The following is a 13,755-nucleotide window of genomic DNA, read 5'->3' on the forward strand; positions in this document are numbered from 1 at the left end:
TCGGTGGGATGTAAGTGACAGTGACAGAGACCAAGTGCTACCTCCTGAAGATCCAGGTCACAACTTCAAAGGGAACCCTGAGATCCCACCAGTTTGTGTGTTACGGACTGGACAGTATGGCAGAGGTCAATCACCATATCAAAGTCAAAGTCCGCTTTATTGTCAATTTCTTCACGTTAAGGCACACAGAGATCCCACGGCGACTAGACAGTACACAACACTCACAATCAAATAGCACAAAGAGTAAAAACGAACAGACAAAAGCAACGAATAAGTAATAAGCAAATAACCCAAATAAATAAACAATAAATAAATGGACAAATAAGAGCAGCAAAATGGAGCAAGCGTGCTAATAGCAGACAGCCAGATCATAGCGCAAAAGAACAGGACGTCATGCAGCAGAGGGGGGAGGGAATTCAGGATCCGGACAGCTTGGAGTACAAAGCTGTTTGAGTCTGGTGGTGCGGGAGCGCGGGCATCTGTACCTCCCCCTAGAGGGCAGAAGTACAAACAAAGAGTGAGCGGGGTGACTCACATCACACACAATCGCGGCCGCCTTGCGGGTGAGACCGGAGGCGTAAACGTCCTTCAGGGAGGGGAGTGGAGCCCCGATGATTTTACTCGCAGTGTTCACTATGCGCTGCAGGGCCTTCATGTTGTACTCAGAGCAGCCACCACCCCACACAGCGATACAACTGGAGAGGACGCTCTCAATGGTGCCACGGTAGAATATGGTCATGATGGCGGGAAGAGCACTTGCTCGCCTGAGTTTCGGCAGAAAGTACTGGCGACGCTGAGCTTTCTTCGCCAGCGACGCAGCGTTGGTGGTTCAGGAGAGGTCCTCACTGATGTGCACCCCCAGGAATCTGGTGCTGCTCACTCTCTCCACCACAGCACCGTCGACGGTCTGCGGCAGGTGGTGGGTGTGACCCTTCCGGAAGTCAATGATAATCTCCTTGGTCTTGATGACGTTCAGCAGAAGGTTGTTGTCCCTGCACCATGCGGCCAAACGGTCGACCACCGATCTGTAGCTAGTCTCGTCGCCACCCGTGATCAGACCCACCACAGTCGTGTCATCTGCATATTTCAGCACGCGGTTGCTGCTGTAGATCGCAGTGCAGTCATGCATCAGCAGGGTGAAGAGCAGCGGACTGAGCACGCAGCCTTGAGGGGCCCCTGTGCTCAGCGTGATGCTGCCGGAGACATTGTCGCCCACACGGCCTACTTGAGGCCTCTGACAGAGGAAGTCCAGTTGCAAAGGGAGGTACTGAGGCCCAGCTTGTCGAGTTTGCAAATGAGACGCTGTGGAACGATAGTGTTGAATGCAGAACTGAAGTCCACAAACAGCAATCTCACATACGAGTCCCTGTTCTCCAGGTGGGTGAGGGCAGATTGGAGGGCAGAGCACATGGCATCCTCAGAAGACCGATTGGGTCGGAAGGCAAACTGGAAGGGGTCAAAGGTGGGGGGAAGAACAGATCTGACGTGCGCCAAGACAAGCCGCTCAAAGCACTTCATGACGATGGGGGTCAGTGCCACAGGGCGGTAGTCATTGAAGCAGGAAGGAGCAGGATTTTTCGGCACAGGCATGATGGTGGCAGCCTTGAAGCATGACGGGACGATGGCCTGCTGCAGGGAAATGTTAAAGATGTCCGTGAAGACATCCATCAGCTCCTCAGCGCAGTCCTTCAGCGCCCGTCCCGGGATGTTGTCCGGGCCGGCCGCCTTACAGGTGTTGATAGCAGCAAGCACCCTCCTTACGCTAACGGCAGAGAGGCACAGGGGTTGCTTGTCCGGAGGGGAAGGGTTCTTCAGCGGGCAAGTGTCGTTCTGAGCGTCGAAGCGAGCAAAGAAGCGGTTCAGTTCGTTGAGCAGAGGGACGTTGCCCTCACAGCTCCGCGGCGCGGGCTTGTAGTCCGTGATGGTCTCTATGCCTCGCCACAGGCCCCGAGCATCCCTGCTGTCCTTGAAGTGGGCAGTGATCTTGGAAGAGAACGCCTTTTTTGCATCCTTGATGCCCCGGGACAGCCTCGCCCTGGCTGATCTTACGCCCGCTACATCCCCAGCCCTGTAGGCTTTGTCTCTGGCCCTCAGCAGCCCGAGGACAGCCCCTGTCACCCATGGCTTCCAGTTAGCCCAAGCGACGACGTACTTAGTGAGAGTCACATCATCAATGCACTTTGCAATGTACGAGGTCACAGAGTCAGCATACTCCTCAATGTCCGTCCGATTGTTGCATGTGGCCGCCCGCTTAAACATTTCCCAGTCCGTAGTGCCAAAGCAGTCTCGAAGAGCATCAGAGGCCCCCTGATGTGTTTCTCGTTTAATTTAAATTGCATATTCAACTCTGTACATTTTCGCTCTGCAATTGTGGTATAAAATAGGCAATGTTAGAGTAAAAACTTGCTCACTGAGGACGGATTATTGCGCTCAGTTATTTCTAATGGGTAATATTGCTTTGGAACTCAACGGTTTTGCTTCTTAATGCTCCCTCTGGAACGAATTAGCGTTAATAGCTGAAGTTCTACTGTAATTTTATCATTTATTCAACTTAATGTACACACAGCAGCAATACATACTTCACCACGTTGTTTGGAGGGTTTCATATTAGGGCAAGCTGGTTCCCTTGCAGCTTAGAGAAATCGTCACTGGTGAGAAAGGTAAGCAGCTGTGTACAATTAGACTAGATCAGGGGTCGGCAACCTGCGGCTCCAGAGCCGCATGTGGCTCTTTAGCACGCCCCTAACGGCTCCCTGGAATTTTTGAAAAAATGCGTGAAAATGAAAAAATATGTTGTTTTTTTGTTGTTGTTTTTTAAATATTATTTTATATGGAAATCATGACAACCATTCTCATGCTGTAAAAATGCATGTAGTTGTAAATATATTAAAAATACTGAATTTAAGAATGGCGTCAAATAGCAAAATTGCGTCGTGGTCTACAAAAGCACATGCAAGTGAGTGATTGGCCATGGATTCGAAAGGCAAAAAGAGAAATATTGCTGATGAGAACAGAGGCTTTAAGAAAGAATGGACTGAACTATTTGCTTTCATTGCCAATGCTGAAGCATTGCCTGCATGTTTGATTTGCAATGAGAAGTTGTCAAATAAGAAGAAGAATTTGGAGCGACATTTTCAGATAAAGCATGCCAAATTTGCTGCTGATCACCCAGTTGCAACTGAGAGGAAACGTGCAATTGCAGTGCTGGTGGAGAAATTTGAAGACCGAAAAAACATTTCCAAAAAGTGGATTGCATCTCCAAACTCTACTACTGCTGCAAATTTTGTTGCAGCCCGGGAGATTATAAAGCGCGGAAAACCATTCACCGATGCCGAGTATAGGAAGGGATTCATTCATTAAAATATCAGTGTCTATTTTGGGACTTCAAAAATCAAACCGAAATCATACAGAAAACTAAAGACATGCCTGTGCGCACAAACAATATCACCAATCACCAGATCAAGGACATCAATTCCGATATCGAACAGACAACTCTGCTATGTAGGTACATGAACTCTAATGGGCCGCAAGAAGAAATGATCGAATTGATACCACTATTTTTATTATTTATAATTATTTACAGCTTATGTATTGACAGTCTACCTTGTCTTATAATAGTCTTTAGATTTTTGCGGCCCCAGACAGGTATGGTTTTTATTTTATTTGGGCCAATATGGCTCTTTGAACATTTTGGGTTCCCGACCCCTGGACTAGATGAAGCCTTTTTAAAATATTTGTCACAAGATGTATTACTAAAATCTATTGATACATAGCAATAATAACAACACAAAAGTTGAACTCTAACTGTAACAGATGTTACATTATAACATTGTTCTCGTCCTAACGATTATTCGTTCATTTAGGTCAGTGGTCCCCAAACTACGGCCCGCAGGCCGAATACAGCCCATCTCCCCATTTGGTCCGGCCCCCTGAACATTTTGATTTTTTTTCACACAAACTGGATTTGGTTGAAGTTGGAAAATTGTGTAACATGTAAATAAAAACAAAATACAATGATTTGAAAATCCTTCTCAACCCATATTCAATTGAATAAACTACAAAGACAACATATTTAATGTTCAAACTGATAAACTTAATTCTTGCCTTTTGGATAAACTTTTCTGTATTTCTGGTCGGGATGGGTTTTGTTATTCAAGGGAAATGTGCTTTCAGCAGTTTGCAAACATATTTTTTAAGGTTGTGTTAAACTTATAATCGTATCAATATAATATCTAGTATTGGAGTGCTCGTGTGGATTGGTGGGGGTGAGGAATGTGCAGGCAAACTGCATGAACTTGTCTTCTTTGAAGTGTTGTGGAACAGGCCCAGGAAGGGAGTACCAGACGAAGGGAGTACGGGACTGTACGGGACGAAGGGAGTGCCGGACGATAACACCTCAAGGTTGGTGAGGAACGAGAACAAAGAACACCACCACGTCCAGGTGGTTGGGCTTCGAGAGTTGGGCTTCGAGAGGAGAAAGCCCAGCCTCTGACCACAGTGATGACACCTCGACAGGGAGGAGATGGCCATCGACCAATCATCACACAATGTTTTGCATGTTTTAATATTCGTATTGTGTATCCTTAAAACTCGGCAACCCGGAAGAATGTGTCGTCTTTTGGTGGTCACAAAAACGCACAAGTTTTAGTGTGAGGGACCCGGGACCCAGGCCTGTATTAGTGCGCTTTATTAGGAATAAACAATTGGTAAATTTGGTCTGATTGATCTACTGGTCTTCTCTTTGACAGAACGAACTCGCAAAATTGTTAGGTCCGCCAGTGTGTGGATTGGGACATAGCAACTTGTGTTAAGTGTTGATCGCAATTTGGAGTCAGATCAATAGCTAAAATCCGTCTCCTAACACATTATGTTGATGCTATTCCTTCAGCTCTGCATCGTAAGTTGAATCTCAGATGGTTTTTGTAGCGTGCTCGTTGTTTCTGTAGCTTCTCCAAACGGCGGATCGCTTTGACTGAGTCTTGCCCATAACTTCCTCGAATGATTTCAATTAGTTTCCTAATGTCTTCTGAATGCTATTATTAGATTCTCTTTTTCAGACAAATGCTAGAATTTTGTTGTTGTTACCTGCTGCTGACAGTTTCGACTGCGCACACCAGTGTTCCTCAGAGCCGTCATCGACGTGTTGATGACGTGTCATTTATCCATTGGCCGGCCCTGGACTTTGGCAGTGTCTGTGATTTAGAAAAACATCAGGCATGCATTAAACAGTTCCTTAAGGGTCATTAAGCTATTCAGGCAATATATCAAAAAACATTTCTTATTTTAAAGTGCACTGAAATACAGATCATAAAGTTATAAAAACCTTTGTCATTACCACCTATCAAAAATATCTAGTTATGTCTTTTTTATTGATTTGGTGTGTAGGTATAATTATATTCTTAAAATGTTTCTTTTATTGATTTAATAAATACTTGTCTGCTTATGTACTTTATTCAATGAGGTTTGAGCATATCTGTTTATGGAGCTAGGCAGGACTTTTTGTATTTCGACCCCATTCCTTCAGGTGTAAGGCGATGGGCAAAAAACTGTCCCTAACAAAGTTATTAGATATTTCAAACAAAGACGCAGACATTGGGATTTACATTCTGTTGTGCGCAACTCAAAAGAACATGACATCAGGAGAGGCAAGCTGGGAAAATTCAACACATTAAAAACAATCAGGAATTCAAGATTTGTAAAATTTTAAAATCTTGTCGACACACGACCTTGAAATGTGAATTAAAAACAAGTCCAGACTCAAAAGGGGGAAAAATATCAGGTCCAACAATCGGACTTTTACAATGAAGTATGTTGGTAGAAAACATGTTCATTTTTCTGTCCTCAAAAAAGTCTTCCCACAGATAAAAAATTTATGATCAGGTTGTGAGTGAAGGCGAATCCAGGTGCCAATGCTGGATGTGTATCATTGAATGGCATGTTTTTGGTAATGCGCTATTCATGAGATGTCAAAGCATCATGTAACATTCATCAGGTTGGGGAGGCTGTAGGTGAGGCCAACACAGCCTGGAGCCAAAGATGCCTGTTTTTCAAAGTGAGCTTTGTCACAGCTCGCTGGTGCCACACATTTAGAAACATGATTCGGGAATGTCACACGCAAATTTCTCCTTTTCAGTGAGCCTCATATGCATTGTTACAGATACACTCACCTAAGAAGATTCAATAATTTTTTATTCGCCATGTTTGAGCGTGCCAAACGAGGAATTTGACTTCGGTACATCGCAGCCTCTGTTCAACATTTAGGTGACTAACAACACTCAGGACATGTGAAAATGGCAAATGACAAATATTCTCAGCCATCCCCTGATCTTAAACTCCCATGAGGGCAAGGAAAAACTCAAAACTCCGACTAGGGGAAATGAGAAACCTTGAGAAGAGACCACAGATGGGAGGGTCCCTCTTCCAGGATGACCAGGCTGCAATGGATGCAGAGAAGACACATAGTACAGTGTAGACAATCCCAAAAGGTGTGGGGAGCAGGATGTTATTGCACAGCAATGACTCTGAGAGTCTAAGAGTGGTGTGAGTTCATCAGAGCAACAGCCTGGGGGAAGAAGCTCTTTCTGTGTCTGGTTTTGGCGTACAGAGCTCTATAACACCGTCTGGAGTGGTTCAAACAGACTGTAACCTGGGTGAGAAGGGGCTGTAGACATGTTGCTTGAACGTTTCCTCGTCCTGGACAGGTATAAGTCTTGGATAGATGGGAGGTTGATTCCAATGATCTTTTCTGCAGTCCTGATTGTCCGTTGCAGTCTGTGCTTGTCTTGTTTGGAGGCCGATCCAAACCAGACAGTGATGGTGGTGACTGGATGATGGTGGTGTAGAAGGTCTTTAGCAGCTTCCGCGGCAGGTTGAACTTCTTGAGCAGTCTCAGGAAGTACAGCCTTCTTCCGGACAGAGTCTATGTGGCCGGTCCATTTCAGGTCCCGTGAGATTGTGATACCCAGGAACTTGAAGGTGTCTGAGGAGAGTATAGTATTACTGCGGATAGTGAGGGGTGAAAGTGGTGAAGGGTCTCGCCTTAAATCCACTGTCATCTCCACGGTCTTGAGCGGGTTCAGCTCCAGGTGGTTTTTAGTACATGCAATGCAAATTTCATGTTCCTATTACAGGTACAAAGTGCACATGCATGTTCACATGCACACACACACACACACACACACACACACACACACACACACACACACACACACACACACACACACACACGTGCTTTGTGCAGCCAATCGCAAAGTTTCACCTCGTGTAAAGATACACATACCGTATTTTTCGGACTAAAAGTTGCTCCGGAATATAGGTCGCATTAGCCATAAAATGCACAATAACGTGAAAAAAACCATATATAAGTCGCTCCAGAGTATAAGTCGCATTTTGGGGCAAATTTATTCGACAAAATCCAACACCAAGAACAGACATGAAAGAGCAACAACAGGCTAAACGATAGGTATGCTAACGTGACATAAACACAAACTAAGAGCTGAGAACGGGCCTGACGTAACATTCAGAGTTATTCAAATAACTATTACATAAATAACACGTTTATAAAACCATCTGTGTCACTCCAATTTATTAAATCCATCGATCGTCCTTTGTCAACAATGCCGGCCGAGTGCGCGCCGCGGACGGCGCTTGCACTTCAAAATATTCCACAGGCCCATATAACGGTATATAAATTATATATCAAATAACAATTATATAAGCAATAATATTATCAAACCATCTGTGTCACTCCAAATCATTAACTCCATCGATCATCCTTTATGTCAACAATGCCGGCCGGGTGCCCGCCGCTGACGGCGCTTGCACTTCAAAATATTCCACAGGCCCCATATCACGATATATAAATTATATATCAAATAACAATTATAGAAGCAATAATATCAAACCATCTGTGTCTCTCCAAACCATTAAATCCATCGATCAAATTCCTCGTCCTTTGTCAACAACGCCGCGCGTGCGCCCTGACGTCAACCTCATCGTTATTCCACAGATCTAGTATATAACTATATTGTAGCGTGAACAAAGTACAAGGAAAGACGTGGGTTTGGTAAACGGCTCTTTATTTAACAAATCAAGAGTTCAATGAGCTAACAACTACTGAACTGTAACGATAAAAACATATACAAGTTGCTACACGAAATAAAATATATCAATCACTATAACATAAATAGTTCACCGCCACACGGCCCCAATCACCCAAGCTCCATAGAATAGGACCGGGCGTTCGTAAATGCCATGTCCGAGCCCCATCCACCGTCCCCGGAAGCCACCCGGCCGGCCCCCAACTTCCATCCACGGAGGTGAAAAAGAGCTCCGTAGAGTAGGACCAGGCATGTGTAAAAGCCATAATAGTTTTTCAAAACCTTCTGTGTCCCTCCAAATCATTAAATCCTTCGAACTCTTCGTCCTACGTGTCATTTGCAAACAAAGCCGCTAATGATGCCAGTAGTACGTGGGGCCCTTCGTCATCCCGTGATCGAATCTTTGTCCTTTATGTAAACAACCGCCGCGCCGCTGACATCACTTGAAATTCAAATTACAGTAACCCCTTGCTACATCGAGGTTCGTCTATCGCGGTTTCATTTATTTATTTATTTTTTTGAAAACTTGTGATAAAATTCACATATAAGTCGCTCCTCAGTATAAGTGCCCCCCCCCCCCCACCCAAACTATGAAAAAAACACGACTTATAGTCTGAAAAATACGGTAGGTACAAATACACATATTTTAGAAAACTAGACTAATAATTACAGGAAAAAACTTTATTAAAGCAGCACAAGCATAAGTACTTCATACAATTGGGAGTCCAGACAAAAACAAATTGACAGGGTCACGGCATCCATCCGTCTGTCCATCCATCCATCCACTCACCTAAAAGAACTGTGGGATGGGTGATTTCTTGTCGACCAATCGGGATGAGGGATGGACTACCACCCTTGAAGACACTGCCAGGACAATTACAGGGACCTTCCTGCACTTTGAATATGGACATCCACTTTTTCTTTGGATTGTTTTACATTGTGTTCTATGTGCCCTCTCTGCATCCATTGCAGCCTGGTCATCCTGGTAGGAGGATCCTCGCATCTGTGGTCTCTATCTCGTCAACCTAGTTGTTCCTTACCTTCTGTCTCGTAACCTTCATTCGCAAAACGCTAGTCTTTTAGTTACCCCGAGGGCAAAGAAAATGTCTGCAGGGTCTAGAGCATTTTCTATTTGGGCTCCAGAGCTTTGGAATGACCTACCAATGGATATTAGAACTGCTACCTCAGTAGGAACATTTAAGACATGTTGAAAGACACATTTCTATGATATGGCTTTTAATTAACCTGTAGTGGCCGATTCGGCTGGAGTTTGTGTGGAGTTTGCTCTCTCCCCCGATTCCCCCCTCCACCCCCACCCCTCCCCGGCTGGGGAGGTGGTTAGGCGACACCCAAGCTGACAGCGACTGTCTGGATTCTCGTGGACCAATCAAGATGAGGGAACTGCAGCGGATTACCCTCCTCGAAGACACTGCCAGGACAATCGAGGGCACCTCCGGCAGCTCTTTGCTTTGACTTGGACATCCACGTTTTTACTATTTTTTTACATTATGTATTTTATGTGCCCTCTCTGCATCCATTGCAGCCTGGTGATCCTGAAAGGGGGATCCTACCATCTGTGGTACCTTCTCAAGGTTTCTCATTTTTCGCCTAGTTTTTTGTTTTTGTTTTTCCTTGCCCTTTTGGGAGCTTAAGATCAGGGGATGCTTTGAGAATAATTGTCAATTTGTTTGTCTATGTGAAGCCCTTTGAGACGGTTTGGGATTTAGGGCTATATAAATAAACTCCACTTGACTTGTGGAAGTTGGGGCCCCTGAACACCGTGGTGTCAAGAAAGTTGATGGAGTCACGCCCAATTTCCGACTTGAGGGTGATGGACGGATCGTGGGAATTGAGTAGGTGGAAGAACTCTTGAAATTCCGTTTCCGAACCGACCCATATGCCCCAAATGTCATCCAAGTATCTGACGTATCTAAGTGGTTTCTTTCCACATTTTGCCAAGGCCTCACGTTCCCAATGCGCCATAAAAATGTTGGCGTATGCTGGAGCAAATTTCTTTCCCATGGCCGTCCCCTTTATTTGAAGGTAGAACCGATCGTCAAACACAAAGTCATTTCTTGTCAAGTTAATCTCCAGGAGTTGCAGCAGGTACCGGTCCGGTCTTTTTGGATCCGGGAACCTCTCGAAGACTTCCCTGATGCACTCCATACCCGCCGATATCGGGATGTTGGTGTACAGGTTGTCGACGTCCATCGTGAAGAAGAAGAAGGACTGGTCCAGGTCTAATCGCACGTCCTTCACAATTTGGATGAAATGGTAAGTGTCCTTGACATATGAAGGGGTGCTTCGTAGATAACGGGGTTAGATAGTACTCCAAATACTCGGCTGACGCACACGTTTCGCTACCGCAGTCGGAAACAATGGGTCTGCCGGGTGGTATCTCATACGGAACCGGCCAGGTTTCCACTTTTTTGTGGATTTTGGGGAGAATATAAAACCGCCGCGGTCTGGGTTCCGGAGACCCGATAAGGTACTCATGCTGTCTGGACGTAATGTATTTGTTTTTTCTCAGCAGGTCCATGATAGCGGACATCATCGGTCTCGTTTCCCAAAAGATCGTCTCGTCCAGTGCGGTGTAGTACCTTGTGTCACGCAGCTGTCGCAAGGCTTCCTTGGTATACTGCTCTCTATCCTGTACCACGATAGCCGAGCCCTTGTCTGCCGGTTTGATGACTATTTGTTTGTTGTCCCTCAATTCCCTCAAAGCCTCTCTCTCTTCCTTAGATAAGTTACCAGACCCACCGGATCCCACATGGTGCTGTCTGAGGGCCTTGGTGTCAAGATCAATCAGGTGCGTCACTTCCAACGGCAGTTCACACGTTGGAGGAACCCAGGTAGATGGTCCTACGAACGGCATTATATTATTATTGCCACACCCACCAAAATATGACATAATCTTGACTTTGCGATGGTAATTTTGCACGTCGTGTTGGAATTGCATTGTTTGATTAGCGCTACTTCCAACCGATGGGACAAAAGACAAGCCCTTACTGAGCACTGATCGTTGCGGTCCCGATAGTTTGCAGTTCTTGGCCAGCACAACAACATCAGACCTTACTTTTGGGTCGATGTGTTCACCATTTGGGTCACGTGCCCCCCCGACATTCCGGTTCCAAGGGCTTGGGAGTTTAAAAATGTCACCCAGTGGTCTAGCATGGCCCTCCCAGTCTGTTGCGTCCAATGAACTATGTCATGTTCAACCACCTGGAATTGGTCTTCCGGGAGCGGTGGAATAAATTCCAAATTCCTCTCAATATGTTCATTAATGACCGAGAGGTTGTTCTTTTCAAAATTTGTAAGTAGGAATGAATAGTTTATGATTGGCACCCACACTCTCGCCCCATGGAATCGATCTTTTGCAGCCTTGACCGCCATCTGCAATCCCCTGATCGCGGTCTCCTTAGGCTTGTTCAGTTTCTCACATATGCCAAATGCTACAATCACCTGCTCCACTCTCGTGTCGCAGGCCACCTCGGCCCTCTGGAAGAGTCTAACCGCATTCCTAAAGAGGCCCCCTGGATAACTGTCTACCTGCAGGTGGTCATCCAACTCATCCGGCATTCGGCTCAAGTTAGAATCCCCAATTATCACCACTTCTTTCTCCACCCGCAGGTGCCATCTACTCTTCTTTCCCCCCCCAGGGTGTCGAGTGACTGTGTTGTGTGTGGGAGTCTCGGCCATCTCCACCATCGATTCACCTAGGGCCTCATCAATTTCCCCTTCATCCTCAACTAGGTCAGCCCCGCCATCACCCGTCGGGCCCGTAGTTCCCGTTTGGCTGACCTCCAGGGTAAGTGACCGCTCATTCCCAGCTGGCGACCCGTGTTCCAGGTAAGTATCAACCGGGGAGCCCTCGTGTGGTCGTCCCTGGGTGATCCCTGGCGTCCCAGGGATCCCTGGTGGCGTCCCCTCTATTGGCCGTTCCAGGTAAGTATCAAGCGGGGAGTCTACACGTGGTCGCACCTGGGTGATTCCCGAGGTTCCAGGAACCCCCGGTGGAACCCATTGGATTGGCTTTAACACAACAGGATCTTCCCGTGGTTGGTCCACCCCGGCTCTCGGGGCCTTGCCCCTCACGGTTCTCTGTTGCAGGCGGAAGTCTCGTTGAGGTAGAGGGTATTCCTCGAAGTCTCCAGCCCTCCCATCTCCTGGGGTCCCCCGGAGAGGATCACCGGAGCGGATTCTGGTCGGGCTTGAGAAGCGGGTGGTGGCCCTGTTCTCGGGCGCGCCGCACCAGGAGGAGAAGCCTGGGACGTCCGCAGCGTAAGTTGATTTGGGACCGGCCTTACCATCCTCAAGCGTTCAGCCACCTCAGCTGCCGCCTGGTCCACAACCTTTTGGTTGATATGTGGCAAATTGCGCCTAGCCCATCTGACCGCTACTTCAAACGCCGCCTCCCATTCTGAAGTGTCCAGGTCCCTCAATTTTGTGAGGTTCTCCTTTAGACGATCCTGGTAGTGCTGTTTTGACGTGATGATGGGGTTACTATCTAGATTCTCGTGGACCAATTCAGCATGAGGGAACTGCAGCGGAATACCCTCCTGGAGGACACTGCCAGGACAATCGAAGGCACCTCCGACAGCTCTTGGCTTTGGCCTGGACATCCACTTTTTTATTTCCATATTATGTATTTTATGTGCCCTCTTTGCATCCATTGCATCCTGATGATCCTGAAAGGGGGATCCTTCCATCTGTGGTCCCTTCTCAAGGTTTCTCATTTTTCCCCTGGTAGGGGTTTTTGAGTTTTTCCTTGCCCTTTTGGGAGCCTAAGATCAGGGGATGCTTTGAGAATTATTGTCAATTGATTGTCTATGTGAAGCCCTTTGAGACTGCTTGTGATTTAGGGCTATAGAAATAAACTTGACTTGATGGTAGTGTGACCCCAGTTTCTTGCATTGCCATTTATGAACCAGGTCGTATCCTCAGATGGACACGCCGGTTTGATCATGGACGACAGGATAGACACCATTCTGGCTATCATGCGAGGTTGTTGGTTCCCCTCCAGGTTGTGTAGATGGTGGAACAACTTTATAACCTTATGCAATTGGCGTATCAGGTAACCAAAATTAGTACTCGACGACTGTCGCCCGGTACCAGGAGGCCCGGCCCGGCGAGGCTCATCTGTCCTGGCCGGCCTCTTTTGGCCACGTCGAACCACCTCAGCATAGGTGCGGCTCTTGGGGTCTAGGAGGAGGCACTGGCGGGTTAGGATTGGAGTATGGAGCCCTCCTCCCACCCGGAATGGGGAACCGACGTTCTCCCCGGGGAGAGAAGGACAGCGCACGGTCCATCCCCCCACGGCCCGCCCCCGTCCCTCGCCCACGGCTCGCCGGCTGGCGCTGTTTCCCACGGCGGACAAGCGTCCATTCGTCCTCACGCACGTGTGGCATGCCGGGGTGATAAATAATGACAACAATAAAAGGATTTGTAAAAACGTTTGTTTATTCAATTTGTTCAAATGAAATTTCTAAAATGAAGGAGTTTTGAATAAAGTTGAAAAAAAAAATTTTTATTGAAAAAAATCGTTAAATGGTTTTATTTGGCCAAGAAAAAATGAATAAAAGTGTGCACCGACGTTTCGGCCAAATCGGCCTTCTTCAGGTCTAGCACACTTGAATTGATTAATAATGACGATGTT

General features: G+C 46.6%; 1 long non-coding RNA gene across 8 annotated transcripts; it reads left to right on the forward strand.

The window, feature by feature from the left end:
* Nucleotides 1-8,283: 8,283 nt before the first annotated feature.
* LOC147054802 (uncharacterized) lies at nucleotides 8,284-13,525 on the forward strand. Of its 8 annotated transcripts, XR_015066784.1 has the most exons (7): nucleotides 8,284-9,952; nucleotides 10,060-10,142; nucleotides 10,206-10,373; nucleotides 10,630-10,732; nucleotides 10,842-10,908; nucleotides 11,584-11,654; nucleotides 11,730-13,525. It is a non-coding gene; the product is annotated as an uncharacterized LOC147054802 (long non-coding RNA). The 8 variants fall into 8 exon arrangements; XR_015066782.1 differs by having other exon boundaries at nucleotides 8,284-10,142; XR_015066786.1 differs by having other exon boundaries at nucleotides 8,284-10,373; nucleotides 10,824-10,908.
* Nucleotides 13,526-13,755: the final 230 nt, after the last annotated feature.

Source organism: Syngnathus leptorhynchus, chromosome 7 (assembly GCF_054491065.1).
Source record: "Syngnathus leptorhynchus isolate UIUO chromosome 7, UIUO_Slep, whole genome shotgun sequence".
NCBI lineage: Eukaryota > Metazoa > Chordata > Actinopteri > Syngnathiformes > Syngnathidae > Syngnathus > Syngnathus leptorhynchus.